General features: G+C 33.1%; 1 pseudogene; it reads right to left on the minus strand.

Moving 5' to 3' along the window:
* Nucleotides 1–3,956: 3,956 nt before the first annotated feature.
* Nucleotides 3,957–4,063, minus strand: LOC126008041 (uncharacterized; annotated as a pseudogene).
* Between the last annotated feature and the right edge of the window lie 1,667 nt (nt 4,064–5,730).

The following is a 5,730-nucleotide window of genomic DNA, read 5'->3' on the forward strand; positions in this document are numbered from 1 at the left end:
GGCTTGGGGGATCATGTAGGACAAAAGGGAATTGAAGTGTGATCTGTCCTAAGTCAACTGTGTGCAAGGCAAATGCCTTACTGCTGCACCACCGCTCTGACCTCTTTACCATATTTTTAATTCACCTCTCCTCTATTTACTGAAGAGGTAGATTTTTGTATTGATAAATAGCTGCTTATGGTTAGTTTTTTCATTGTCAGACAATACAATTTTCTTATTCATGTATGACTGCACTGATATGTTTTTGGTTTATAACACAGGCTTCATTTAATTTATTATTTAAAAATCAACAAAATACTTTAAATAATAAAATATAAAATAAATTTTAATGAAGATGCAATACATAACTAAATGTCTCTACCATTTCCTTCACATACTTATCCCAAATGTATTCATTTATTTGTGCTTTAAATGGTAATCCATAATAAGCAAGCTTCTATAAACACCAATACTATGTGAATTTACTTAGGATCTGTTTAGAGTGTTGTTGCTTTCTTTTTTGGGAGGGGCACACCCTTTGATGCTCAGCGGTTACTCCTGGCTATACACTCCTGTCTTGGGGGGAACATATGGAAAGCCAGGGGATCCTAGACTAGTGTTTGCAAGGCAGACACCTTACCTCTAGTACCACCGCTCCAGCCTCTGTTGTTGCTTCTGTAGTTTAACTTTTTGTTGATTTCCAAATTGTTCTTGTTGTATATAATTACTTTTCATTTATGATATTGTAAATAAGATTTAAAAACAAGAAACTAAGAAAATCCTGATATAAAATTAATCAGCACCAATTAATAGCTGGATTTGGGAATACTTTGGTAAACAGTTAAAGAAATTATTCTGAAATTTTGATATTTTGTTTCATCATGTTATAATTTAATTTTTTAATCTTAGTGGGTTTTCTATAAAATCTTTTGTGATACACATAGTTTATGCTCATATTTTCTTTAATATTGCTAAATATCTCCTAGTTTTGTTATGGAAAAATTTTTCTTTAACTATGTATTTTATTCTTTTTCTACTACACTTGGAAACTTTTTAACTTTTGCATTCTAAACTATTTTTTGCTAGAAGTATAAATTATAACTTAAATTGTATACAGGTGTAGATTTTACAATTAAAATATGCTGCTTCCCTTAATATTTTTATCTTTCTTAATTATTTTTCATTTTTTACACAGTATTAGAAGCCAAGGGCTGGAGTAGAAACTGCTTAATTGATCAAACTGTATCATTTGTTTGAAAATTTATATTCATCAAATTTCTTTTGTCAATGTTTTCCTATTCTCTACTTTAATTTTCAAGTTTGTAACAACAAAAGCCTATAAAACTTGTATTATTTTATTTTTAATGTTAATTCTATTATTTCTTCATTTTATTGTATACTATAATGTCATATACTCGTGCCTAAATATATGTATCTATGTTTAAAATTTAAATAAGTTTTAAATTTTCATTACATCCAACTATATCTGTATAAAAAGGGTCTCCAAAGGTTCATTAACATGCTGTCCATTAACACAATATTCTGTATACAATATCCATTAAACACAATATATATTTGGTATAGGTAGCTTTTACTTTACTTATAGTTTCTCAATGTCCTTAAAGTAATCAAAGAGTATGATGTTGGATTAGATACCAATGTTTACAAACCCTCCAGTGAAATTCAAATACCTCTTAATCACTCTGTAACCAGGTAGATTCCTTAATTCATCCACCATATAATTTATTCACAGGTAAATTTAGGAGGACAAAAGTTTCAGTCTCATAGGTTATTGCAACCATTCAATGAATAAAGTAGATACATATTCAACAAATAGTATTATCTGAACAAATAGTACAAATATTACCATCTAGAGATGATAAAAATAAATATATACTCAAATTAAAATTTTGAACTGTGCTATTAGAAAATATAAATATATTAGAAAATATAAATAAAAGTGAAATATCACTATTCCAGATGACCTATTAATACTAAAAACAATTATCAATGTATATGCTAGATTAAATGAGGCACTCAATGATACATGTTTCTGGTAATAAACATGTTGAAACATAGAAAACTTATGCAAAAGCATAGGAAGAAGGTAAGAGAAAACACTGACATGGTTGGTGATCTGGTATATTATATGTTGATCCACTTGTACTATCCAGATGAGAAGCATAAAGAACAGGGAAGGCAGATATTATAAAGAAATATAAGAGAATTATCCACATGGGTAGCAGAATTTTTATTTATATCTGGTAAATGCCTCATTTCTTTAAAATTAAGGAACATCGAGTGGTATAAATTTTCAGGAGACTGATAAGGATGCGGACACTACATAAGCTACTTTATTTTGTAAGTGGTAACTTAATTTATAAGATTCTGTTCTGTCAATATCCATTGAGCTGTAAACAGTCGCCACTGAAAACTTGAGGCTTGTAACAACAGTTTCTAAGGCATGTCTGGAAAGCAGAAGGTTTGGTTCACTTGTGACACCTCACATGAAGAAGAGACAAGTAAGATGTCACATGAAAATGACAAATCAGGTATGATTGACTTTAAGAATTAATTTTACTGTGTTTGTTAAGACTGAACATATGGTTTCAAATATATTCCTTCAAAGATCACTAACCCTTTAAAGAAAAATATTTACAAAAACTGATAAAAATCCCCTGCTAATTAGATTGATCAGCTAGAAGTCCAGTTAGTAAAAGAGGGTGCCTGAAAGGTTATTAAACAGAAAACTAAATAGGCAATTACCATATGAGCAAATAAGCTAATATTAAAAAAGCCCAGAATCTATCAGGATGCCAGTACTACTTCCTCAGATGTGGAAGATTCAGGCAGCGTTAGCAGATGTTGTACAGGTTAATATTCTCTCCTACCTCTAGATTCTTCTCAGGTGGGAAAAGCAAATAAACTTAATGAGACAGTTTGGTAAAAGAACAAAAAAAAGGCACATTTAATTACATTTGTACAGAGAATTCTAAAAGAAATGAATCTAAGGTAATGTATACTTAAATCCTGGGAAAAGGATCTGAAACATCAAAAAGAGAGAAGGGGCATAAAATAATGAGGAGGGTATGAAGGAAGGTGTGACTTTATTTTCTTTCTTTCTTTCTTTCTTTCTTTCTTTCTTTCTTTCTTTCTTTCTTTCTTTCTTTCTTTCTTTCTTTCTTTCTTTCTTTCTTTCTTTCTTTCTTTCTTTCTTTCTTTCTTTCTTTCTTTCTTTCTTTCTTTCTTTCTTTCTTTCTTTCTTTCTTTCTTTCTTTCTTTCTTTCTTTCTTTCTTTCTTTCTTTCTTTCTTTCTTTCTTTCTTTCTTTCTTTCTTTCTTTCTTTCTTTCTTTCTTTCTTTCTTTCTTTTTGTGCCCTATCAGCAGTATTATATCTCCAGCCATTGTTGGTGTGTTTTTGAAAACAGGTGCTTGGGATATTGGGTAGGCACCTGTTCACTGAAATAAAGCAAAGTAACCAAAAACTTTCTGGAAAGCAGGTGGACAATAGCAGGAAACTTACTTCATGATTGATTCAAGTCTTCGTGAATAATTATTTTTGTTGTTGTTTTGAGAGGGTGAGTGATGGCCAAATCTGCTCTGGCTTCATTCATGGTGGTGTGCAGGGACGATATAGATATAGATATAGATATAGATATGCTGGGGATTAAACCTGTGTTGACTGTGTACAAGACAAGCACCATTACTTCTGTGCTCTCATTTTGGCCCTAGTCTTTATTCTGAAATTAAACCATCCTCTTCTCCCCCTCAGGTTTTCAACTTCAACATGTCAAGCAATAACAGTTACTCAATCTGATAAGTGTACTCTTAACATGTGAAAGGAATGTGGGGGAAAAGGGCAGGGGAAGATAATAGAGAGAGGCAAGAGAATGGAATATCAGGAGAGAGAAAATGAACCAAATGAAGCTCAGTGCCTGCGTGTCTGTCTCTCTATGATTGTCATCCTTTTTTTTTCCCATGTTCCTTCTCATCTGTATCAGAACTCATACCAAACAATGAGTTCTGGGTTGCAAGAGAGGATTTAGTTTTTGCACCTGTCTCAAAGTCTCTGTCCACGGGTGACTTTATTTTCAAACCTACCCTGTTAGTTTGCATTCCCTTAAGAGGCTTTACTCTTCTGTAAGGTTATATCTAGAACTAATTCCAGATCCAGGTAATATTGATTACTGAAGGTAAAGATCACATTTTCTCTGAAATTTGCAAGTTTTCCTTTTACCTTAGTTCTGCATACCAATATGATACAAGTAAGAAAAAGAACTGCCCTGGACATCTTGGAACACCTCACTCTATATTTTTGGGAAAAGGCTGGCTACATAGAGAATGGTTCAGCCACTGACATCATGAAATAAAGGTAGCAGATCAGAGGCTGGAGGTAATCAAAAATAGACAGAAAACCAAGAGGCCAGTAAAGATGTCACCTCCAAAAGGGTTGTGACAGTCGAAAATGAAGGCTGCTTTTTCTCTACTTCCATGTTGCAAGAAGAACTTGATTTTGTTCTTCGTGTTATGTTTATCTTACTGATTGAAGATGATAGTTCAGGAGTTTTGGATTTGCATTTTCCATTATAATGATAATTGATGCATGTGCATATCAGCTGTCTGTATGTTTTATGTATGTAAGCTTCTTTTCAACTCTTCTCTCCACTCTGGTGGAGTTGGTTGAAGGTTTCACTTTCTTTGTTAATTTTTACAAGCCCTTATATGTCTTTTTTTTTGGTTTTTGATTCTGAGGTCACACCCAGCAGCACTCAGAGGTTACTCCTGGCTATGCATTCAAAAATTGCTTTTGGCAGGCACGGGGAACCAAATGGGATGCCGGGATTTGAACCACTGTCCGTCCTGAATAGGCCAAGTGCAAGGAAAATGTCCTACCGTTGTCCTATCTGTCTGGCCCCTCTTATTAACCCTTTGTAATATAAATGGTAGAAAACATATTATTTTCAGTTTGTGGGGTATCATTTTTATTCCGGTCATATATATTTTGTTCTACAGAAGCATCAATGTAGTCTCATTTATCTTTGCAGAGTTTCCTTGGCCAATGGTACTGAATCTCTGGAGATGTCTCTACATTCAATGTCAAGAGCAGTCTACCTATATCTTTCTCAATATAATGAATAGAGCAGGTCTGTGTCACGGTTTTTCTCCATTTTGAATTGACTTTTGTACATGACAGGAGATAAAGTCTGAGTATACATTTCTTAAATAAACTAGATAACTTGTCAAAGATAGATATTTTTGAAAAATAATATGCTGCCTTACACTAAGAGGGTATGTGTAACTTCATAATCAAGAATTTCAACTGACTTCTTTACATTACTCTTCAATGTTCCCAAATGGCCAAAAGAAATATCATGCATATCCTTTTAAAGACATGTTTTAGAGATACAATGCCTAACAGGAAAAGGAGCAAAGGATGAATATGAATGAAGGTACGTGTACCTAATGAAGAAAATGTAGAACAATAATTTTTAAGTAGATAATTGCAATCTTTCCTAGGTGAAACATGATTATAATATAAAATGAAGAATGAATACTTTCTTTATCCCTCCCTCCTTTTCTTCCTTCCTTCCTTCCTTCCTTCCTTCCTTCCTTCCTTCCTTCCTTCCTTCCTTCCTTCCTTCCTTCCTTCCTTCCTTCCTTCCTTCCTTCCTTCCTTCCTTCCTTCCTTCTTTCTTTTGCATAGGCAGGGTAAATATTAGGGAAATTAGAATAAAATTCCTTTGGCCTAAG

This window comes from Suncus etruscus, chromosome 4 (assembly GCF_024139225.1).
Source record: "Suncus etruscus isolate mSunEtr1 chromosome 4, mSunEtr1.pri.cur, whole genome shotgun sequence".
Taxonomy (NCBI): domain Eukaryota; kingdom Metazoa; phylum Chordata; class Mammalia; order Eulipotyphla; family Soricidae; genus Suncus; species Suncus etruscus.